This window comes from Esox lucius, chromosome 17 (genome assembly GCF_011004845.1).
Source record: "Esox lucius isolate fEsoLuc1 chromosome 17, fEsoLuc1.pri, whole genome shotgun sequence".
Taxonomy (NCBI): Eukaryota; Metazoa; Chordata; class Actinopteri; order Esociformes; family Esocidae; genus Esox; species Esox lucius.
This window is the reverse complement of record NC_047585.1, coordinates 15,279,336-15,305,522: the sequence shown is the minus strand read 5'-3', so window position 1 is coordinate 15,305,522 and position 26,187 is coordinate 15,279,336. Positions and strand designations below refer to the sequence as shown.

Genomic DNA, 26,187 nt, shown 5'->3' with positions numbered 1-26,187 from the left:
CCTACAAATCACTGTGGTTGCTATGGAAACAGAGATATGATTGGGGACCCTACACAAACATTTCATCCCTCTCAAAGCAAAGATAAGAGTTCATTCAATTAAATGTTGATGGTGAGAATACATAATACATTTCCCGTGAGCGATGGAATTACCGCCGGTGAATAGACTGCATTAAACGCCAGTCAAACCTATATTTATCACAAAACATGCCAATCATGCCTGCGAAACCCAAAGACTATCCACAAAACATACGCATAAACAACCCACAACTTCAACTGCAACGGCCATTTTTGAAAGTCAACGATAAATCAATACACTCAACCTAATAGCATTTCCTAGGAATAATAGACGGCCTACTGGCCTAACCAGAGACTCCGCTTGTACTGACCGAGCCGATCGCTTGTGTGCTCAAACCAAGTGACCGCAGGTGTTGACTAAAGCATCTGAATACACAGCCACTGGCTGTTGGAGCCCAAGGCCACCTACTGGAAACTGAATCCAACCCTAAAAGCACACGGCATATTGAAAGACTGCCTTCCTGACCGCAGTGTGGGCTGGGATTTGAACTAATGGATGGTCTATGGGCTGGATAAAAAGGTGTCTGATTCAAGGCCATCCATTTAGATCAGCTCCATCTACTAAATAGAAGAAGGCCTAGAAGTCTCGGCCTGATGCCATGTTGTTCTGTCCAGACCTGTTCTGTAGAAAGGCAATCAGAAGTCCTGTGGGGGAAGGTTCATTTGTACAAACTAGATACAGAATCACAGTGTTTTTGAGGGAATTGAGGATTCTCTAGGCAACAATAATGAGGCATGCTGACAGATACCAGTGCAGCTACCCTTTATCCCTAGTCCCAGTTGTCAAATGCTTTTGGGTGGAGCTGAATTTATAATTGTCTTTTAGAAGTTCAAGTTTTTCTTGTTGCTGCCTGGTCGTGTCTGTTGTGCTGCTTTGTCTGTTCCCAGAGAGGAAGAAAAGAAGCGAGAGGGTTCTCTCCCACAAAAATATTATACACATTCACAAAGTGGCTCAAAAATCTGTCCTGAACAGGCCTTCCTCAAAAACTGAGTATCCAGGCCAGAAGGGCCCCAGTCAGGGAGGGCACCAGGGGGCCTATGGCAACTCTAAAGGAGGTACAGTGTTTCACAGCTGAGCTGGGAGACACTGTGCATACTGCAACAATATCCCAGGTGCTTCACAAAAGAGGCCTTTATGGGAGAGTGGCAAAAATAATACAACTCCCATCAAATCTTGGCTATAGTTTGCAAGAAGGCATGTGGGAGACCCGGAGACCAATTGGAAGGATATTCTATAGTCTGAGCCTCAAGTGTTCTGCAAATCTGGTTCCTCGCCTGGCTAACTCACCGCTAATACAACCTACCCTGAAGTCGCAAGGTATGGGCCAATTAAATCAGATTCCCTCCCTCTCGCAAATATGCTTCATCGTCACCTACATCTAAGGAAGACGACAGATTGAACACATTAAAGACAAAATCGACCATTGGCAATCAACGAATGTCAGCCCTGCCTTTCACACCATAACGTGCTGAATGTCTGAGACGACTTATCTTTCATGTTCATTTTGGCACATATGAAAATGTGGAACTGAGTTTGACGTTTGAGTAGCCATGTGAGACGTAGGCGTGGTGACAACCCGGTAAGAGTGGTACGAGAACACGGAATTTCCAACCGTCATAGTAAACATGAACCCTCGCCTGAAATGTAAAGCTATACCCAAAGTTGGCTAGTATTTGAAAAAAAGCGAACAAATCCAACTTCCGTCACAGTATACTCGGCAGAAACACAGTGACGGCAATGATTTTATAAGAACCCAATTTTGACACAAGTATATGAACTGAGGCTGCGTGCTGTGCTGAACATTCCCACTTGCGTTACCATTGTACTCCCATTCAACACCTCCTCCACTGTGAATGTGGGCAGTGCAGGCAAATCTCTCCTATTCACACCGCTCATATTTTGACACATTTAGGAAATGAAGACATCAACTAAGACGACAAAGGGGGCTTGTTCTTCGCTAAGCTAAAGAGCATTAAACAACAAAGAGAACAGCGCTGTTCTGTACGAGCAGGACAGAGTTGCCATGGTAGCAGAGCTGTATTAATTGAGAACTAGTTGAAAAGGCTTGGGACATCCTATCTATGATTGGCACATGCTCGGCTGCCAAGTGGAAAAACTGTCACAGTGAATGCTATGCCGTTTTCTTAAAAAAATACTAAAAACAATGACTTCTCACATGGAGCTTGTCAACCATTGACAGCCACCAAAGAGGCGTTCCAGCAGAAAAGAGTCCCAGCTTTCTCTATCAGCTGGTGCCCATTTACCATGCTTTGGTCTGATTTGGGGAAAGAAAGGAGGGGAATTGTCTGTGGCAATTCGGTGCTCTCTCTGTGCTTGCCCGGCCACATAAATGCCCCAGTACATCCAGAGTCCAGCCACATGGGACTTGGTCAATCTTGCAATACAGTGACAGAATCAAGGGAAAGCAACAAAGGACCACAGAGAGGCTGGGTGAGGCTGACAGGAGAGGCTCTGGGGGAAAGAGAAGGGGGTTTTTGAGGGAGATGCTGGGAGAGTCTGAGAGGAGAAGCTCTGTGGGGGGACAGGGTTTTAGAAGGAGAGGCTGGATGAGTCTCAGAGGAGAGGCTCTCGGGGGAGGAGAGACAGGTTTTAGAGGGAGAGGCTGGCAGTGGGCATGAGTCCAGTCCCAGTTCAGCTCACTCTCCTGTTTGTATAGAGCCATTCATCTCCTTATTAGGATCAGAGCACGGCTGAGAGGAAGCTAAAGGGACCCTGTGTGTTATTGGTGTCAGTGTCAGGGACCTGGTAAAGAGTCAGAACGCTCAGATCAGTGTTACTGGCAACTAGAACATAAGGCCTAACTTAGTCCCCAGTAAATGTCCCCACTACCGACCGAGCCTTTTACCTAAAAGTCTGTCGGTCAAGTTAATAACCACTCTCCTCTTTAAAACCTCTGTGTGCATCCTAATGTGTTATCCACTGAGAGCTCTCTGAAAAACAACACCAGCCGTCTTTACCAGCACACAGAGCAGGAGTTGGCAATAGCTATGCGCTAGTGTCAACGTCCACCAGGAATGTAATAGCGGGCAGGGGCAACACGGGCTATGCTTCAACAGCACGATACCAACTATCAAAGACCCTCCAGCTTTTGTAAATGTTGACTGTCAGTCCACCAAAGAGGATGGTCTGTGTTTAGCGCAGAACAAACGCCAGGCTCTCAAACAGCACAAGTGCAAGATAAACGCTAACAAAATCTTACAACTAATTGTATTGAAGTAACTTTAGCCATGGAACCATCCCCTATATGTTACTAGTCTCTGAACTACAGTCAGCATAGTGTGAAGTTGAGATATATGGTGATTCACTTGTAGTGTTGACACAAAGCTGTGCAGGCTTATATTAGCTCTGCATGCTGGTGCTGAGAACCCGGAGCTCTGGGTTTCTCCAGCTGCTGACAGCAGTATGAGTGCATCAGTGAGCACAACAACAACAACTACAACTGCCATAACCGTTAAACGCTCAACACACCTGGATACTTGTAAAATAATGTTATGAAATAATTCACAGGGTTTTGAGTTGATATGATATTTTGGGTATTAAGTTTCTGTTTAACTTTTAGTCTACCGCCTGCATCAGGCTTGCCACATTCAATAAAATCATATGACTCTGTTGCAGTTTTCTTCTTTTAGGACGGAGCTGTGGTGTAGCCTAAATTATCAAGAGCAGCCCTGTGAGACAGTCGTATAATAGTTATGGGCTGACGTCCCCAGAGGGTCAGTATTGACCTCTTCTATACTAAATCCCTTAACCTCAGCTCTTTTATGGCCCCAGAAAAATCTCCATGTTTATGAGGAACAGAACCTCTGAAATAGAACGATCCCACGGAGTGAAGCAATTTGAAAGACATCTTTTCGACCTGTTTTTAAGCGGAATGACATCCTTTCAACCAGAAACATGTCTTTTCAACTAGCCGTGGGAGCTTGTCCTGAATCAAATGATTAGAAGTAGGTGTGTTTCAATCAGTTCTTAAAGGCGATCCGTTCACACCCAGATATCGTTTTTAGTCGACAAAATGGCTCACCCGTTTGGGAATTCCCAGTATCAACATCGGCAGTGTGGCCGTGTCTGCAGGGAGAGAGGCAGCACCGGGGATACTGGGTGTTGCTCTGCTCAGGACAGAATCAAGACAGAGGAGCGGGGAGTGTCCTTGTGTTCAGCCTCTGAGGCGAGAAAGCAGTTTGGTATAATCACCGGTTGTACACACCTTACCTCTCTCACACGCCGCATGAAACAGAAATAACCCCAGACCAAGCATCAATCACTGGTACGGTAGCGATCCGGGCTAGCTTGGAAACGCTTGTGCAAGTTGGCTGTAAATCTGGAAAGACACACGTACACAAAGTGCTGGGTGGTGAGACAGCGATGCGGGGGGGACCACTCACACCTCCCGTGCTCCTGCAGACTCAAACAACTCCAGACCTCCCGCTGCTCCCAGGCTAGCCTGCCTGACCAGGTAACTAGACCTCCCGTTGCTCCCAAGCTAACCCACTGACATGGTAACTAACGTCAAGAACCAAGAGGAAACTGAAGCCATGCTTATCACAGAGCTGACCAATCGATGTGATGACACCCTACCCAACCCTGATACATCCAGTTTGACGGGAAGGGAACCTATTGCAGTACATGAATCACTGTAGATGCTAGGCCTTCTGGGAACTCCGTCATTGTAAATGAAAACAAATGTCCCAGATTACACAAGCACCAATTAAAACTGGCTTTTCTCCTTTCATCTCCTGACAGGCTAATTCAATCTCTGATGGCTTTTCACGCTGGAGAGTTGGGGCGCCGACATCATGGGTCGGCTGAAGCGTGCGGGGTCTGTAAATGCACATCAGACAACAGGAAAACGCTTTCCGCAGTGATTTTGTTGGCTGCACTGAGCTCCCCGCAACTCCTAAGACCAATTAACTGAATCCCTAAGGTTGCGAATGGCTGCAAGAAGCACACGAAGCTACACTTATTATCATCCTCCAAGCAGGTCTGAGAGTGGGTGTGACCAGGAAAGATTCAGCCCTGGAAAAGGACCCATGTTCAGGGAGAGGAAGAGGGAATGATAGGGAAAGAGAAAGGAAGGTACGTGGGAAATAAAGGGGTGGTGGGGGGGGGGCGACCAGCCTCGAAACCTGCTGAGTCACTGCAACCAGCAGGAGCACGGGGGGGGGGGGGCACCGCAGCACTGGCAGGACAGACCAGACGAATGCCTGGCTCCCCTTCGGAAGGACAAAGTGACACTTCCCATCACACTGCGCAAGCTACGTCAGGAAGCTGGAATGTAAAGATGGGAACGGAACCGTCTTAAGGAAATGAAGAAGCAGCTCCCAGTGACTTACGGTGGTAGAAGCCCTATCTCAGCAGAACAGGCTGGTCTGAAAGCCGCCAGTGAATCACTGAGGCCCAGGCACAGTGGGTAATGACGGACGCTAAAAATAACACTCCTGAGCTGACAGATACGGTGACAGCAGTAGGAGGTGAAGGGACAACACTGAGCAATGAAAGAACGGAGAGAAAGAGACGTGATGCCGGAGAGAATAGAGACAAGGGAGCCATATCGTTGCCCAGTGGGCCGTAGACACATCAACAACAAAACTCTCTCCGCCTAGACCATTCAGAGGACAACCTCGTTGACTATCACTGACTGGCTTTTTTCTATGGCCAGACAATACCTCATTGTCACTGAGCTGTCAAGAGTTAATACTTGTACGCTTCTCCTTAAAGCCAGAGATGGCGGAGCTTCAGCAAATCATGCAGACTGAAGAAGATAATCAGCTCAACTAATTCAGTTTAGGAGTGATAGACAAATGAAAGACCGGACTAATATTGCAGGAAGATCAGCCGGAGACTCTCTATGGCCACGAGAGAACACTCTATGAATTATATCAAGGTAGTTACTCTGTGCTGGTTCCAGTAAGTCTTTTGTAAGATCCAATTCAATCCCAGAGCAAAATAATTCTAAACAAAGAATTGGAAACAGACATCCAATTCAAAGTACTGTTTGGTGAGGCGTTTGAAAATATTTTATTCGTATCACGCCATTGTTTTACAGGTAGGCTACATATATCTCAACACATCAACTATAAGTCAATGTAATATCTTCCCACATCGCCCCATATACCAGAAATATCACACACTAACACAAGACCAGAAAATCGTGATCGCTTTCCAAAAACGTCAAACAACAATGTAAACACAGTCCAGAATAAAGTTTCAAATACTAACTTCAGAGAGCAGTGTTAATGCTACTTTTCTGTGTGTTAGTAGAACAGAGTTTTCAGTGAAACAATGTCCAAGTGTTGTTAAATATATCTCTAGTAAAACAGTGTTTCAGTAGAACAGTATTTCAACTAGCACAATTGCGCTATAGAAAAGTATCTATATTTGAACAGTGTCTCCATTGAACAGTATCTTTAATAGAACAGAGTTCCTAGTATAACAACGTTCCAAGTAGAACAGTGTTCAAAGTAGAATAGTGTTCCAGGTATAACAGTGTCCTAGTAGAACATTATCTGTAGTAAAATACTATCTCTAGCAGAACTCTGTCTCTAGCAGAACAGTATCTTTAGTAAAACAGTCTCTCTAGTAGACCAGTGTCTCTTGTACAACAGTGTCCTAGTATAACAGTGTTCTTGGTAGAACAGTGTCTCTAGTAGAACAGTGTCCTCATATAACAGTGTTCCTGGTAGAACAGGGTCTCTAGTAGAACAGTGTCTCTTGTAGAACAGTGTCTCTTGTAGAACAGTGTTCCTGGTAAAACAGTGTTCCTGGTAGAACAGTGTCTTTAGTAGAACAGTGTTCCTAGTAGAACAGTGGCCTAGTAGAATAGTGTCTTAGTATAACAGTATCTCTAGTAGAACAGTGTCTCTAGCAGAACAGTGTCCTAGTAGAACAATGTCTCTAGTAGAACAGTGTTCCTAGTAGAACAATGTTCCTAGTAGAACAGTGTCTCTAGTACAACAATGTTCTAGTAAAAGAATGTTCCTGGTAGAACAGTGTCCCAGTATAACAGTGTTCCTAATAGACCAGTGTCTCTAGTAGAACAGTGTCTCTAGAAGAACAGTGTCCCAGTATAACAGTGTTCCTAGTGGAACAGTGTCTGTATTGGAACAGTGTGTCTAGTAGAACAGTGTCACAGTATAACTTTGTATTTAGTAGAACAGTGTCCTAGTAGAACAGTGTCCCAGTAGAACAGTGTTCCTAGTGGAACAGTGTCTGTAATGGAACAGTGTCTCTGGTATAACAGTGTTCCTAATAGACCAGTGTCCTAGTAGAACAGTGTCTCTAGTAGAACAGGGTCCTAGTATAACAGTGTTCCTAGTGTAACAGTGTCTCTAGTAGAACAGTGTCCCAGTATAACAGTGTACCTAGTAGAACAGTGTCCTAGTATAACAATGTTCCTAGTGGAACAATGTGTCTAGTAGAACACTGTCTCTAGTTGAACAGTGTCCCAGTATAACAGTGTTCCCAGTGGAACAGTGTCTCTAGTAGAACAGTATCACAGTATAACATTGTATTTAGTAGAACAGTGTCCCAGTATAACATTGTATTTAGTAGAACAGTGTCCCAGTATAACAGTGTCCTAGTAGAACAGTATCCTAGTAGAATAGCGTCCCAGTAGAACAGTGTCCTAGTAGAACAGTGTCCCAGTATAACAGTGTCCTAGTAGAACAGTATCCTAGTAGAATAGCGTCCCAGTAGAACAGTGTCCTAGTAGAACAGTGTTCCTAATAGAACAGTGTCCTAGTATTACTGTCCCTACTGTAGGAAGGCTGCACGATAAATCAAATTGTAATCAAAATTGCAATAATGACATGTGCACTATCCAAATCGCCAACTTACATGATTTTCATCCCCGAAAAAAGGTGAATAATATGCACATCACGCAAGGCAACGGGCACGCACCACACGTCCTGAATGGTTTTTCTTGCGGGTGTTCTAGTTTTTATTGTAGATTACTGAAATACCTGGACTAATTTTGTTTAAATACTTGGTGGTTTGTCAATGTTAGTTTGAGTTCACACTAGCGAAGATGTCTGCTTCAAGCTAGCGAGTGGCAGCAAGATATTTTCCCACATACACAATAGCATGGCTACTAAACGTTTCGGCTTCAGTGTCGGTGCCTACAAAACAAACGTAATTTAGGAGAAAATATACCTCAAAGGTTGAGAAATTTAGCCTAACTAGCTACGGCAATGGTACAAACATAGCGAAACAAGCAGTTAAACGAATAGTTTCAACACAGGCTGCACCTTCAAATTGGTAATAAGGGTAAAATAGAAAACACTGAACTTTAAATACATTTTTATTCAGTTTAATAGCACATTGTGTGGGCTATTATCTCTATTTAATTGAGATTAGCAATGCTGTTAACACATGATTGAAAATTGCTAATCATAACCGTAATTGCAAAATCTGTCCCAAATATTTACCCAAATCGTGCAGCCCTAGTTCGAGGTAGAACAGTGTTCTAGTATAACAGTGTTCCTAGTTGAACAGTGTCCCTGACAAGCATGTGGCTCTTCTCAGTGACTCCCTCTGACTCGTCACAGCTTCATGAGACATTACCAGATTTGGCCAGCTACAACAACAACATAGAGCTGTGGAACATTCCACAGGGCCAGTAGCAATGACACAACACTGGAGCCTCAGACTAAACCATACTGTCTGTCCTCAACACACACCGTGCTATAAAACAGGGTGGTAGCGCAGCGGTTTCGAGTGTCGGGCCAGGAACCAAAAGGTTGCTGGATCAAATCCCTGAGACCGTTTGGCCCCTGAGCAAGGCAAGGAATGGCTGATCTGACATGTTCTATGGTGCTTCATTTTAGTGTGTCTTTAATAAATGAAGACCGCAGATGAATTCAGCATGATGCAATGTGGTAATGAGTTGTGGGATCAGCCCATTGGATTAACATGGCATACAGGAGCTGGCTGTCTCCAGGCAAAGACCAAACAGAGCAAGGAGCGACGCTTCGGCAAATCAGACCCAGTCCTCATTTGAATAGCAAATCAGTGAAAAGCAGCACGGCCTGCCATGACGTTCCATCGTCACCTTCAAACACCTAAATAACACGCACATTACCACCAACTCAAATGACCATCTGCATGACCACTAAGTCAGACAGGGCAGTTTTGCCACACTTTCATCAGACAGGACACAGTGGCTTGCAGACAGACACGCAGAGAGACAGAGGGAGAGAGAGGGAGAGAGGGAGAGAGAGAGAGAGAGAGAGAGAAAGCTCAGTCATAGGAGTGATTTAATGTACTGGAAGTTTCTATCCGTCCTGTGTCCCAGAAGTCTCTCAGTATGCAGGCATCAGGTGGTGCTCTGAGCGGGGGAGATCTGGAGTGGGCACAGGAGAGTCCCAGGCCTGATGTTAACAAAGCTACTGTCTTTCAGCTCTACCCAGACAGGCGGCTAACAGACTGTGTAGGCTAAAAGAAACATTGCTATGGCTGAGAGGGGTTGAACACAAACTACAGAAGTAAACGTTGATGTAAGCAACCAGTGAGAGGAGAGGACACGTTCTGTATGGAGAAACAGAGGTTTACCAAGCACTACTTGTACCTTAAATGGTTGAAGAGCTTCGATCTAAAAATTCTTTCATATTCTATTTTTCAGACCACAACAAAGATAATGTATGTCCTGTGGCTAAACCACAGTCACCAACACGCGCTGGAGCAAGATATTACATTTTCTCTCTCTACATTTATTCCTTTCAGCCAAGGCAGATGGTCATTAAATGAGGCTTTACTTGGTGAGATTGTTGTCAAACATTCCTTACATAGCTAGATCACAGGAAGGCAATTGATGCAAACGTTGTTTGATCAGACCATATCCCTCACTTTGGAAATGAAATGACTACTTGGTCGTAAATGCGGCAACATCATTATCCGATGCAACCTGTCAACATCAGAAGGGCCGAGGTCAAATGTACGTGGAACTAAATAAACAGGCTATCAAAATGTCAACTTGCTATTCAGTGCAACACGCTCTGTATTCATCAGTGTAGAGGACAACCATAGACGGACCAAAACACGGAGGCTGGTCGCTTAGCCCGCCCACTTTATCAGGCACACACGTGACAGCACATTTCAAGTGTGTTCAATACACCAAAGAAAGTGTCTGATCAGAAACAGAGCTTCTGTATCGGCTGTCAGTGACCCCTGAAGAGCCTCAGATGAAGCACGGCCAGACCGGAAACCACTTCCATACCTGGATGTGTCTGAGCATGCAGCATGCAGAATAGTGTTGTCTAGTCTCATTTATTTCTGATCACTCTTGCAAGGTGCTGGATTGTGCGCCTTTACAGCATGTTGTCGGTGTGTTATCCTTCATAGAAATTAGCAGCCCATGTTAAAGAAGTGTTTGAACAAAACTACGCTTGGTACTGTAGTATAGGCGATTGTTAACGGGTCAATCCGGCTACAGCAGTAAAACTAGTCGCATTCTGTTGAAGGGAAATACATTTTCAAAGACGGTGGTGCACTTAAACAACGATTTATCATTACCACATCGATTAATTTGCTGACATCAGTATCTCTGAGATTCACTGATGGGGCTTCATGGGTAGGCTCTGTTTGTTTTTCAGTAGGCCAAGTAATTCTGTGACTGCCTGACTGAACATGCCCCCTTGATAGTGTTTGTGTTTCTGAGGTGTGACATAGGACCATGTATGCCATTTGGATCAGTGTCTCAGCATGTTATGCCTACAGCCATGTGTCTGCTAATGACTGTGTGTGCGTGTGTGTGCGTGTGTGTGTGTGAGATCCATGTATATGTGTACATGTGAGGTTCTGATGTCCCCATGTAGACAGTACAACCTGAAAGATATAAGCAGGTCCCAATTAGGAAAATGTGATTTTCAGATAAGGTTTTTGGAAAAACTTACAATTGGGCATAGTGTTAGAATTGGGATTGCCTTTAGATTTATGCATTACCAGTTAGGTTTATTCTTATGGTAAGGCATTAGGGTTAGGTTAAGTTTATACTTAAAAGTTAGGTTAGTGAGCTTAAGCTTAGGGTAAAAGTTAGGGCTAGTGCTAGAGAATAGGGAAAACTGATGTATGGATTAGGTCTCAGGTTCTCACAAAGATAGAAAGACAAATGTGTGTGTGTGTGTGAATGCGTAAGCACCGGTCTGTCAGACTGAGTGTGTTCATGCATTGTGTGAAAAACAAGCTATCACCATCTCCCTTTGACATCCTACATTTGTCTATAAACACAGGGTTGTGATGGTTCAGCCATTCATTTTGACTGGTTAAAGTGGCCCTCCGGTCTCCATACTTAACAGAAGGCCCAGAAGGGGGTCCTGGTATGATATGTTGTTATCCTCAATTATCCCTCAGGAAACTGAGAAGGCTCCTCGAAGTTAACAGATGACTCAAAAACAGGGGACCTTAACAAAAAACCAATACTTTGAACCTGGTATCACAACATGGGTGCGAGATTGGGTGGGAGCGTCAAGCAAGTGCATTTGTGCTAATTTTAAATTTGCATAGACATTTGAGAGATCAGTTGAAACCCTAGATGGGAACCAAATCAATATATTGCAGTCAGAAGAGGAGATGTGAGATACCATTGGTCACAAGATGAATACTCAAGGAAGTGAGTCTAGCAACGGTTCGCTAGAGACACAGTATTACGTGATACTGTAGCTGCGCTGGGCTCAGTTCAACTATCAGACAATGACTATCATGCTGTGAAGGAGGTGAAACAATGAGCTGGGCGAGAACGCTGTTCAGGTTCTGTTGTAAGACTGTGTAGGATTCAAGCCGCCTGCTCACCACTGGCACACAAGCTAAACGCAGGAACGCATAGATAGCGCAGAAGGCATATTTATGGACATGGATTCTAATGCCTGATTAAATGGTTATAATGAAGATACAGGCACTCTGTGAGACATGGTAAATCAGTGTACCTGGCAATGTATTGAATATAACAGCTCAATGATTAGTCATCGATCTAACTTCCTTCTCCTTGATGGACCTAAAATGAGATGCCGCCCACCTGACAACAAAACCACAGAAGACAAGAGAACAGGACAGAACCAAATAGAACAGAATAGAATGGGCATTTTTCACTGCTGTGGAAGGCCTCCATCCATAGAAGGATTACAGCTTCAGGCTAAACAGACACAAGGGAAAAACGACTTTAAGGTCTCAGAGCAAGTGACGTAACTGATTGAAATGCTATCCATCAATTGAGGGCCTACCCAGTTACCCAGATGAACGGTCCCTGGTCTTATAATACAACAAACCTTGTAACATGCAGTTGGCCAAACTTACTGTTCCAACTAAACATGATGAAATTCCTTGATTGAGATTCACACATTTAAAGTAGAAGATACAACAGCATAATCTTCTACATTTCAAAGTGTAATTTTGACTTAATGGTGTAGACATATCATCAAGAATATAGGAAAATGTCATTTTTAGTGCTTTTGAGCATTTAGCAAACAAAGTGATCTCCCAATAATATTTAGTTGAATCTAGTTTTTTATCTCTAGATCTCATTTGGTTTTGCCTCAGCAATCAAATCAAACCAGATTGTGTAAGTCTAAAAACGTAATCTCACTCATTTCAAACCAAAAGTGAGGGGTTGTACAAAATTACAGAAACAGCTACTGGAAAAGGACTGTTATATTTAAGAGTACTAAATCATAATTACAAACACAGCTGCAGATGTAACATTAGGTTAAATGCCAATAGAGCATGTATCAGCTATAAAATATGGACATTGATATTTGAGTTTTCAAAGCAACATAGGTTAACTAACAGAGTTCAAAAGAAGCCAAATTGTTAGTCACAAAAACTGCTAAACTACTCAATGCGTCAAGAGGAAAATCAAGACAGCACATGCTAAAAGTGGATAAATTGCATCAGCAAAAAGGAACAGTCAAAGCTGACCAACAGGGATAGAAGGACGCTTTACAGGATAATTGCTAAATGCCCCAAAAGCAAAGCCTCAAAAATGTCCACAGAATTGACTCAGCATTTCAGAAATGGTCTGTCGTGAGCTTCACAAAGCTTGAATTTACAGCAGGTTTGCCACTTAGAAACCGCTTGTACCCATGGCCAACCAAGATGCCTGACCAATGGAAACAAATGAATATGGTCTGATTAGTCATCTTTCACCCTATTCCCTACATCTGGATGGGAGAAACATTTGTTGAAAGCATAAGTATGGTTTCAGCCCACAATATCTGCTGCCAACTATTAAACATGGTGGGGGATCCATAATGGCATGGGCAGCCATGTCTTGGGATTCATTGGGTCCGTGCAAACATGGTCCCCTCATGATGTCCTAATATTTCAGGATGATGATGACCCCATACAAACAAATTCAAGAGTGGTTTCATGAACACCAAATAACCTCATATGCTTTCCATGGCCTTTCCAATCTCCCAGTCTTTACATTATATAACCTCTATGGGACACCTCTGGAGAGCAGAGCGTGAAGTAGATTTCAGCCTCCTTCACTCCCCAAAGAACTGATGGCTTTTCTTCTGGAAGAATGGTGCAACATCCCACTACTCACAGATTACGACTTGTATGACATTATGTCAAGATGAATTCGAACTGTTCCGAACGGCAAAGGGTGGCCGAAATCATTAATTAAATCCTTATTAATTTATAATTGGACGTTTCCGTTATTTTGTCCACCCATCTGTATCTGCTATATAGGGCTGTTAATAGCGTTATACAGAAAATATTTAGTAAAAACTGTTCAGACAATATTTTTACTTTATTATTCACAGTATCTTCTTGGTATCAGTTTATGTAATTTCATCTTGTTGTTTATTTGATTCTCTTTTTTTACACCCGCGACCCATTCAGAACCCACCAGTTGAGTACCACTTTATGACATCATGGAGAACAGGCTAGGCAAGGTTTGTTATTAATGCTGTCAGTTCGTAGTTAGGGCGGGGTGGGAGCTGTCAGAGTTGTGCCTCTGGAGCCCTAAAACGTACCATGGAAATGAAACCTAATTTCTTTCCTATCACCTCCTGCCACACATTGGCTCCACACAATTCCTGACGACGGTGCGCATAAACATGCGGGATATTATGATAGGCTGTGTTTGTTCCCCTCGGAATCATATTCGCTATGCTATATCTATCCTCTAGAGGAACGTTTAGGCAATCGTATAGAATTGAATTATTGCAGAATAAACCAGCACTGACATTGGCTCCCCTGCAAAATATACGATTTAGAACGACATTTCGCTCCAAAGTGTATTTCACAAGCAACCTCCTACTATTGCACAAAGTTATTGCAGCAGATCCCACGATTGTGTAGTACACCAAGCTGGAGGGGTAATGTAACGGAATCCGGCTAAGCCTAAGCTTACAAACGGCCATTCAACATTTCCTATTATAAAAAATGGCATAGCCTACGTCAATTTTTTGTAGCTGACATGTATGTGGAACCATTCGTAAAAAAGTAAGGAGAGATTGAGCGTGATAAGTATTCCATATGGAAGCACCAAATGTATGGAATGTAAATAATACGATGTAAAATGTTTTCACATACCTTTCTGTCAAACACACATCCAGGTGTGGACCATTGACGTTGAGAACCGCGAGCGAATCAATCCAAATCTGCCTCCTCCCCGTCGTTATTCCCTGCTTTGAGGGAACAGCAGTAGGAGGGAGTAAACGAGCTTCGTGCGAGTATGAGGAAGAGAAGCAGCGTGAAGAGGAGGGAGGTAGGTACGCCAGGCTGAGGTAGAGAAGACGCGCAAGTTCCAGATAACAGCTAGGAGAGTGTGCTTGCAGAGAAGTTAGTACATTATATTTAATTTAAGAAAAAATAAAAATGCGATAGAACAGTCAACTTTGCACACAGAAATCAAACATAGTTGGTCCATTAATACACAGCTTTGCTTTATTGCTTAACAATGCATAACGTTAACATTTTAGTAATTTACTTTTAGTAATTTACTATTTAAACTTTCTTTCTTGTGGAATGACCCCAACATTTGGTAAGGAACGATTAAATGACCATGATGACGAGGGTCAGAAATATAGCAGAGGCAGGGGTTGACAGTGGGGAGTGCCATTGGATCTTCAGTGACCACAAAGACTCCAGACAGATAGGATTGTTTAAAATCCCATCCCAGAAGATAGTACCTTGCTTAGGGCTATTTCCCTTTCACTGCCATGGGGCATTTGGAACTTGATATTTAGACCAGAGTAAAGACTGCCACCTACTGGCCCTCCAACACCACACCCTGCAGCATCTGGTCCTCTATCCAGGGACTGACTTGGAGAAACTCTATCTAGCTTCAGAAGGAAACCAAAAATGTTATGAAACAACATTTATCTTGTAGTACTACTTCATGAAATAACTTGCCTACTGGGCTACTCACTGGTTCAGACCATCCAGACATATGCTTACTCAGTGGTTCACATCATCCAGGCATGGCCTACTCACTGGTTCAGACCATCCAGACATATGCTTACTCAGTGGTTCACATCATCCAGGCATGGCCTACTCACTGGTTCAGACCATCCAGACATATGCTTACTCAGTGGTTCACATCATCCAGGCATGGCCTACTCACTGGTTTAGATCTTCCAGATATGGCCAACTCACTGGATTAAATCATTCTCCACTCTCACTACCTTGTTTTGATTCTAGGCCATGTTTATACTGTTCACTGCTTTCATAGAACACATTTATTTCCCAGAAACACTACCAAGCAAGTATCACTGGGTGTTTACACAATTACCACTGTGGAAAAGTATGCAGTTTGTCCTGTGTGGCTGGAAGGGGGTATAAACACACACTCAGTCAGCAGCAACTGTAAGATGATGAAATCATTACCTGTTTTGATACCACTGCCTGTCAGTGTGTTAGGCCAGCATTTAATCCTCTGTTCATCTGTGATTCGGACCTGCCAGTTTTTATATTAGCACTGAGAATCCTTTAAGGTCAGAACTCAACCCGCCTCCCCCCTACTGGACCTCTGGGGGACAGCAATGTGACCTTGCCTCTTGCGGAGGGAATTGGGATTGAGTGGTGTTGCCACAATCTGTGTTTTAACTTAGGGCATGTTCAGTAACCGATCTCCCTAGCTTTATGGAATTCAGCTTTTCTTCAGAGACTGACATTTGCATTTTTTCAACGTGGCAAGTCCCCAGTCTGTCTACAGTGAAGCATTAACACTGAAGAGGGGTAGGTTAAGGCTTGGGTGGATTTGATTCTTTACTGTTATCATTCTGTTGGGTTAGATGGTGTGGTAGCATCCTCCTAATCGCTGTTCCTCAATGGAATGTTCCTGGAGTGCTTTTGAAAAGATCTCCTCATCCCTATTGTCCCCTCTTGTTGTGTTTCTGTTTGACTCAGCAAACTCCAGATGTTGCTGAGCACTTCACTTAAAAGCCATTCCAAATGTGTAAAAGATCCACATTTCATCCATTATAGATGGATTTACTTTGAAGTGTTTCTAATGAGCAAGATTCGTCCGTTTCATAGAGACAAATGTCTTTGAAGCACTACTTGTTCATAATTAAACAATAATATATTGGAATATGAAAGTCTTTTGAAAACAACACAGTAATTCTTATGAGGATTACAAATATGAAGCTAGATATTGATATTGATCTGGCGCTGTTAAGCTTTGTGATGAATCACTTAGTGAGAGTACCAAGGCACTTATTGTACTCATCCTCTGTAACTGTATATCAACATTGCCAGTGCCACTCAGTATTTGGCTACATGTCAATGTAATACTTAGCAAGGATGGTAAACACGGTCACACGGTCTGGAGCAGGCTTTTCCAGTAACTAATCAACCTAACCTCACCTGTGAACATCATTACCTGCCTATTTCAGCAGCACAGTAAATCGTGTCAACTTTCTGTATGTTGGAGTCATAACTCTAGTACAAGTTACAAGTTTAATGGTCTTATGCACAGGATAGAAGAGGCAAACCACAGAACCATGTATTTATTTGCGGGTTGCTACTCGGCAATACTAGAAGGATAAGTAGACAACATTTACAAAGAATGAAATAGATAATAATTATACAAATTAATGAACATAATATATAATATACTAATAACACAGAGAATGTACATACACACACAGGGTGAGTCTGACGTTTCATGCATTGGATTTTACAACCAAATTACACATCATGTTCCAGCTACATGCTGGACTAGTCTCACCAGGCCATACCTCCAGATCTCGTCACACCTCCTTGAATGCCTGAAAACAATTGAGTTTCAAAAAAGGCTTGAGTTGCGCTCCCAGTGCTAATATAATATTCGGCTAATATATTCTACCGGATGTTACATTTTAGGAAACCTAAAATACATTGCAGAGAGTTTTAAATTACTTATGCTAGCTTGCAACATTGCTGATAAATAACCATCTTTTTATATATATTATATTATTCTTTATATTATTATATTATATTATAGTTTTGTTCAAATTCACATCAAGTTTCACGGGAAGAGAGCACTGACAACCCAGAGTAATCCATGGTCCATCGTGAATAAGGAAGTTGTTGGAATCTATTTATGATTATCAGTGAGCATCTCGATTTTACAGATGACTCTGTAGGACTGCATCTCATGGAGCTAAGAACATATTCAGCGAGTACCTTTTGGAGCTCAAGCAAGGCATCTCATAGAGCTAAGAACATATTCAGCGAGTACCTTTTGGAGCTCAAGCAAGGCATCTCATGGAGCTAAGAACATATTCAGCGAGTACCTTTTGCAGCTCAAGCAAGGCATTTGATCGGGTTTTAAGGCGTTACCAATTAAAGTAGGTTCCATCACCCAAATGTTTTCAACCGGATCTCACCGGGCCTAGTGTAGTGTGGCCTGGTCTAAGGGGCTGCTGCCGGATGGATATGGGTTAGTGTTGACCATGTGTGTCCGTATGGGTGAATGTGGGCCCAGCAGAGCAGAGTGAACAGAGTGAAATGGGCACACAGTCGAGGTGCATGATTAGACCAGGTCAGGTATTCAGCGCCCTGATGACTTGCAGGTAGAAACGATCTTGCCGCCCTTAGTATGAGAACACATGCTTTGATAAATGACCATGTGTGGAGGTGTGTTCCTGGGATGTGAAGTGTCCTTGACAGTGCAGCAGGCATTTGTCGTGCGTCGTTTGGGGTAGATGTGCCGGATGGATGTGAGTACATTCCCCAGCCTCTGGAGGAACCCGCGTTCGTGTGCAGAGCTGTTCACTTTCACAGAAGCAACGCAGGCGGTCAGTAAAGTCTCAATGGTAGCATTTGAAAAGGACCCGTGGTGGCTTGGGAAATATCTCAAGTCACCTTGGAGAGTGGAGTTGCTGTGGCACCCTCTTGGCAACACCGTGGCGTTGATTCCAAGTCCTCAGCCGTGTGGACATCGATGAACTGCTGACTCTCCACTGCAGCAACATCGATGTGGGTCGGGGCGTGTCCTTGGTTTTGCTGACGGTGAGGGAGTGGTTGTCGTCACGGCACCGCCATGCCAGACTGCATACCTCCTCCCTATAGGCTGACTCATTGGTTGTCAGATCTATGACCAGGGGTGTCGTCTGCAGACTTGATGGAGTCTGTGTCGTTCAGAGCCACACAGGTGTGGGTTGACAGTATAACTCATCCTCCTGCTGGTAGTATGAGACCAAAGGCAGAGCCCGGGCCTTTAGCCCCCAGCACTCAGCCCTCCTGGGGCCTATTATCTGATTTATCAGACCCAAGAACAACGTCATCAAGGCAATGACAAAAGCTGGATGGGCAGGGCGTAAAATGGAGGAAGTGGAGATGGGGGTCGTGCTCAAGTTTAGCTAGGACAACAAGCAGATATGACAGTGTCATTACAAGTGTTGCATTTCCCATTTTGTACTTTTCCTCCCAGTCTGGCGCCGGAATTGAAGCTGGAGCACCGGTCCACTGCCGAAAGCGACCCATCTGTCTACAGAGTCTACCTTGCCCCCTGGGCCCCAGAGCTGTGCAGGGAGTGGAGCATCCATCAACCCACACTGAGATATGACACCCTGAGAGCAGCCTGTAACTTGTTTAGAGCAAAGACCTGTTTGGCAGGCAGGTGGTTGAACTGCAGACCACTGAACTGCTAAAACCATGTAGATCGTAATTAGAAAACGTCCTCTGTTATTACATCAGAAACAGCATCATTCTGGAAATAATAAAATGAACAATTTAATAAATAAATACGGACAGAATAATGACTTTTGTGTTTACTAGGTTAATCTGTATTGATTCCTTTTTTTTTTCCATAAATTGAACCAAATCTGCATTTCATTACTCTTCAGATTCATTGCTCTGCTCTCAAAAGTTCTGCACTTAGAAAAATGATGAGTCATGCACCTTTGAATGCATTTACTTTTGTATTATGCAGCTTCCCGTAATTAAAAAGGAATTTAATTTTCAATACTGTAACTTATTTTCACTATGACATTGTAGTTTTCATTTGTGGAGGTTTTACAGATCTCTGTAAGAGTCTACGGAAGGCTCAGAGTTTCAGTGTGCTGCAGAATATTCACAAAGAATCAGGATCATAAACCTCCAGCAAATTCAGTGAGATGATCCAGATTATAAACTAAACCTCAAGCCAGTTTGAAGGAAGAATCAGGATTGTGATATAACCCTCAAGCCAGTTCAGAGGAAAGATCAGGATTATAATATAACCCTCAAACCAGTTCAGAGGAAGAATCAGGATTATTATATAAACCTCAAGCCAGTTCAAAGGAAGGATGATCTGATGTGGGGGGGGGGGGGGGTTAAGAAACATAAAAGATACATCCAGTATCTCTTCACTGTATGATCCTTGTACTTTGTTCTTCCACTCAGAGGCTTGGGTAGTATTTAATTTCCCAATGCAGTCTATGGCAGTTTGACAAGCTCTATGACTGTAGCTGGGAGTATTTCCGCTACGTGACCTAACAAGGAAACTCTAGGGCTTGTATTAACAGCCCGGTCATTAATATTTTTACCCCAGGTCAGAATAGGAAAAACTACAGACTGTACCCAACACTGCGGTAAAAAAGAAAGGGAGAAACTATACAGTCTTTTACGACCCTCACTTCTTCACCCTCCTCCCCAGGGTGGCAGGGGTGGGGGCGGGGGCTGGGTTGAGAGGGGACACGCCCTGTCAAGCTCCCCCAGTCATGCGCGTCCCTCTGGTGTGTCCCTGGATACGATTCCGTTGTCACACGCCAGAACCTCCTCACAGCTGCAGAGGAAGTGGGCTGTTGCATCCTGGACTCTGCGCCCCAGCGGGGGGGAAAATGGCAGCCCAGATCTGGCCAACAACAAGAACAACAACAACACTGCCTGTGGAGCCTCTGTAGACCTCCTCCCCTCCCCCTGTCCGCCGTTCTGACATGTGTTCCAGTATTATGTCATTACCGTCGCAGTGTGACGATGTAGCTGTTTGTTCTTAGACTAATCGACCTCAGACAATATCTGAAGGGATTTGGTCGGGGCAATTGGATTAAAAATCTTATTGGTTACCATGTTTTTATCTCACTTTTGGAAAGCTTTAACAATCCTTTATTATGTTGAGTATGATGTAAGATAGTTATAGTATAATGTTTAAATTATAATCTGTAGTTACCCTAGTAGATTATTAGTAGACACAATTATTTATAGTGTAGCAGCACTACTTGAGGGTCATCATATATACCTTTTTTACGCACAGTCTCATCGTATAATACACCTTGTTTACGCACAGTCTCATCGTATAATACACCTTGTTTACGCACAGTCTCATCGTATAATACACCTTGTTTACGCACAGTCTCATCGTATAATACACCTTGTTTACGCACAGTCTCATCGTATAATACACCTTGTTTACGCACAGTCTCATCGTATAATACACCTTGTTTACGCACAGTCTCATCATATAATACATTTTGTTTACGCACAGTCTCATCATATAATCTACCTTGTTTATGCACAGCCTCATCATATAATACACCTTGTTTACGCACAGCCTCATCATATAATACACCTTGTTTACGCACAGTCTCATCATATAACACACCTTATTTACGCACAGTCTCATTATATAATACACTTTGTTTACACACAGTCTTATCAAATAATATACCTTGTTTACAAACAGTCTCATCATTTAATACACCTTGTTAACACACAGTGTCATCATATAAAACACCTTATTTACATACAGTATCATAATAACATACACATTTTTACCACAGTCTCATCATATAAAACACCTTATTTACTTACAGTATCATAATAACATCCACATTTTTACCACAGTCTCATCATATAACACACCTTATTTACACACAGTCTCATTACATAATACACTTTGTTTACACACAGTCTCATCATATAATATACCTTGTTTACAAACAGTCTCATCATTTAATACACCTTGTTAACACACAGTCTCATCATACAAAACACCTTATTTACATACAGTATCATAATAACATACACATTTTTTACACAGTCTCATCATATAAAACACCTTATTTACATACAGTATCATAATAACATACACATTTTTAACACAATCTCATCATATAAAACACCTTATTTACTTACAGTATCGTAATAACATCCACATTTTTACCACAGTCTCATCATATCATACACCTTGTTTACAAACTGTCTCATCATTTCATACACTACTGCATGTGAGGGGTCCCTCCTAATTTTGAAAAGTGCAGTACTGTTCTGCGTAGTCCAGTCCAGAAGAAGGGTATTCATACATTGTCTCAAATAGCCCCTAATAGCTAAGCTATTGAGCATGAAGCACATAGTGCATTAAGGGCATTCAGGCTACAGAACTTAACAGTCCTCTTTTATTGAAACAGAATCTAAAGATCTTTGATGTTCTTGCAGATATAGATAAAGAGATGGAGAGAAGGGGGGTAAAAAAAAGTAATGTGGATGAAAAACAAGAAAAGATCTCAAATGTATCCCTCTCCAGCTATAGTGGATCAATAGCTTGCACTACTCACTGTGATAATTGGGAAAGATATCGGATAGTGCTTTAATTATTACTGAACATTGTTAGAATTCCATTCTTTTAATCATAGCTGCTATTTTCTGTTAACGTTTACATGATGGTGCAACATATCTTATCCCTGTACAGCCCAACCAAGGGTTCCAAGGCCATTTTCTATACTGCTGTCAGACTGTACCATGTCTGCCAGGGGTGGGCCAGAGTTTAACAGACTGCAGCAGATCATGTGTATTCGTATCTCCTGTTCCATGAGCACTGTCTAATAAGAAAATAAGAAAATAAAAAAACAGGAATATGTGCAATTATCAATTAACCACTACCTGACTTTTGTATTTAATGCTAACAGTGGTCAGATGATGGTGTCCCTCCTGCCAGCTAGCCTATGACAGCTGGTCCTGAAAGAGAGCAACAGACCAGCTCCTCCTCTTCAACTCCACACACTGGGGCGTGGATATCCCAGGGGGCTCTCATGTGGATAAGATTCTTTGTCATTCTTACATAACCAGACCAGAAAGAACCAGTGACTATTCAATCACTCAGTTACATCATTGTCATTGTTTTCAACATTCTACAATGTAGAATTTTTTGTTGGGTAATGAGACTAACAACTTTCTACAGGGAGTAATGACTTTCTACAATGGGTAATGACTTTGCACAGGGACTATTAACTTAATTCAAGGGCAAATGACTTTCTACAGGGGATTATGACTTTACACAAGAGCTAATGGCTTTACACAGGTGATAATGACTTTACACAGGGGCTCATGATTTAACACATGGACATATTACTTAACATAGGGACTAATGACTTTGCACAATGGTTAAGGACTTTACACAGAGGCTAATTACTTCACACGGGCCGAATGACATTATTCTATATTACATTACAGAGGCTTGGAAATATGTAGACATTGGTAAAGTAGGTAAATATTTTATTGGATAAAAACATTGCCATCATCATCATAAAGTTGACTTTAGATTGTAATCTCATGAGGCCCTACCTTCAAATCTTGTCAATCCTTCTTGAAGGTCTTGTATGTTTGTGATTGTTGCAGATCCAGTTCAACATTGTTCAACACCTTCAGAAAAGAAAATGAAAGCAATCATGGAGTAAAAAGGTAATTCTGTTTTGGGAGAAGTGAAGCCATTACAACCCCTCAGCTTAAACTCTGCATTGAAGAAAAGCGTTTTTTCGGCATGTTTACATACAGTACAAAATATTTTACCGTCCAACAGCTTCACACAGGGGCGCAAGCACATTGACCCATGAAGCATTGTTACCCTCACCCCATTGGCTACCTGGCTAATTGGCCTGCCATTCCTCAACAATTACACTATGGTAACAGTGTATTTTTTAAAAAGCAGTATGATATAAGTATGGAAATCTACACAGCCACTGCTGTAAGTAACATTTATGCCTCTGGAGAAATGTGTCTGCTAAAAGACTGAAAGGTAAATAAAGCTAATTCTGATCTAACAGGGGCTGTGGATCAGTGCCTACTGGTGTGTCCCCCAGCCAGCTGCATTTAGCAGGGGCACAGAAAGACAGGCTTTCTCTCAGGCACATTGCTCCTTTTATGCCTCAAACACTAAGCCATTGATCAAGGGTGTCTTTCGCCGCTAAAAGTCACAACACCGGTCTGTATGGGTTTACTGCTATATATTACACTAGCTAAATCTCTCTTACAAAGGTCCTTGAGTCATGTTGACATAATGTGGAGTATCAATCAACAGACACACGCACGGCACAAATTACAACAACATTTTTAGGAGAAATTTTCTAATTTCTCCAGTGTCTTTGAAACCGGCGTTTTAGCCCCAGACACTTGGCAACCAGTGAGGAAGTTCCCTGCAGGCCCACGGCTTTGAATTGAACGCTACTTAAGTCTTTTCATCAGTGTGCTCTGGCTCCAGCAGTGAGGTTGTAATAAAAATGGTCTGATTGTATTCCACGAACTGGGGGTGAAGTGAGATACAGCTATCTACGTGTCAATATACATGCTGTATTATATATGATATGTTACAGTTTGTTTTTGATCCCCTTCTGAAAACAACTTAGATGAACATGCTGATTAGGTTTCAAGGTTCATCTGGAAGTGTATAAAGTAGGTTGTTCCAACTATGACGATCAGAATTTATTTTAGTGATAAAACATGGCAATATTTAACTGTTTAGGAGTGTGGAGGCGTAATAACGAACTAGCCAGGCTTTCTGCAAGGCTATAAAGAGGCAGTGGTACTCCATCAAAGTGGCCGTATCAGAAACACAAAGTGGCAGGGACTTTATTCAATAACAGATTGTGAAGGGAAAACCAACTGCATCATGGACACGACCACTCACACAGGCTAAATTACTTTTTATGATCAGTTTGAAGGAAACAACATCAGGATGTCAACAAGGGCCGCTGCTGTTCACAAGGAAAGCAGGCTCTCGCTCTTCATGGATGTCATCTGACTGTCTTTCAATCGTGCTAACTCTCGTTAGGCAGCTGGCCCGGACAGCAAATCTTGTTGCGTCCTCAGGAATTCACAGACCGGCTGGCTGGACTATTCACAGAAATATTCAACCTATTACTTTCCCAACGTGCTTCAGGATGTCCATTATCAATCCAGTACCCAGGCAGGTCAAAGTTACTGAGCTAAAGGACCGTCAACCAGTTAGAATTACTTCTGTCAACATGGCTTGTCAAGGGTAACATTACGGCAAACATACTTGATTCCCTGGACGCACTGCAATTTGTGCACTGCACCAACAAATACAGGATGCTGCAATGACCACACCACGCTGTACACAACTCCAACATCTGATGTCAGTGGGTGGTTTGATCGCAAACAATGACAACTGAGGAAACAGGGAGGTTAGGGTCTTCACAGAATGGTGCCAGGATAGAACCTCTCCCCCAGCGTCAACACAGAGCGTGAATATCAAAGGATCTGGACAGGTCCTTCCACACCGACACAATAGTGAGGAAGGCACAACTCTGATAAAATTCAGGTTGGTCACAATGGTGTAGCCCCATAGACAAGGCCATGATTCACTAGGCCTCTGCAATATACTTTCAGTTGTCCGGTCCTCCGTGATATGGAGGTCTAGTATATGTATTGAACGAAACATGTAGGAATGGCAAGTTTGGGTATCTATTGTGTTTTTGCTAGTTAGCTAGTAGCTATTTGAACATTCTGTTTCAACAATACTGACAACTAGAGATTTATTCAATTGATTTTTATTAATGTGTTCAACAGATACTCTTTATTTGTTATACAGCTCTGGAAAAAAGTTAAGAGACCACTGCACCTTTTACTATCCTTTCCAAAAAAGTTGAAAAAGAAGGTTTTGTGTGGGGAACGGGCGGGTTAAAATTAAGAGACCGCTGCAAATTGAACACTTCTGTTCCTCACTCAAAATGTTCCTTTTCAACTTTTTTAGAAAGGAAACAAAAAGGTGCAGTGGTCCCTTACATTTTTCCGGAGCTGTATTTCATACTTACTTGACAGATTGGGAATTGTTTCACCAATTTTGTCACATGTTAAGCAGTGTTTCACAGATTATGCCCACAGCAGCTGGCAGCACTCAACTAAGGTGAAGCTAATTGGTGTAAAAAGGCAGACTGGGTAGATTTCAATAGCAGGACACTCTGCATTCCGACCCTCTGGCCCCTCATCCAATGGGTTTTAATAAGGAGAAGAATGAAGAGGACGTAGGAGCAGGAGAGTTAGCTTGCCTCTGGGTGTTTTTGACCAATTAGAGTGCTGCTTCACTGGCATGTTATGAACAGACAACTAATGAGAACTGGATGAATTCTGTTCCATCTAAAAGATTATTTCATGAGAACGTTTTATCTGTGAAAACAGATGGAATATTTCGTGATAGGGACTGTGGCAGTGACATTTCCTAATCCAGAAATCATTGATCATGGAATGATTTTCTGGAGTCATGTTTTCCTATAACTTTATTTGACACTATAATAAATAAGACAAAATAAGTGTTTTGTTCCCCCTTTGAATACCCTACTACACAACTGTTGATCATTGTTTGTTTTATCAAAATGTTATATTTATTTCCAGTGTTTGTATAAGTGAAACTGTCAAGCCAAAAAACGGTGCCCAAAGGCTGTGTATTCATAT

General features: G+C 42.5%; 1 protein-coding gene and 1 long non-coding RNA gene across 9 annotated transcripts in view; one reads left to right on the top strand and one right to left on the bottom strand.

Annotated features, from left to right (window-relative positions):
- LOC105017386 (band 4.1-like protein 1) overlaps positions 1-14,753 on the bottom strand; it is a 71,779-nt gene extending 57,026 nt beyond the window's left edge. For 4 of the 8 annotated variants that reach the window (XM_010881959.5, XM_020055499.3, XM_020055498.3 and 1 more), the window contains exon 1: positions 14,629-14,753. The gene's annotated coding sequence lies outside the window, so the exon portion shown is untranslated. The remainder of the gene's footprint in view (positions 1-14,628) is intronic. The other 4 variants (XM_020055500.3, XM_010881964.5, XM_010881962.5 and 1 more) reach the window with 3 other exon arrangements.
- On the top strand, positions 14,254-19,270 carry LOC117592916. Its single transcript, XR_004574650.1, has 3 exons — positions 14,254-14,538; positions 14,652-14,803; positions 18,956-19,270. It is a non-coding gene; the product is annotated as an uncharacterized LOC117592916 (long non-coding RNA).
- The last annotated feature ends 6,917 nt before the right edge of the window (positions 19,271-26,187 follow it).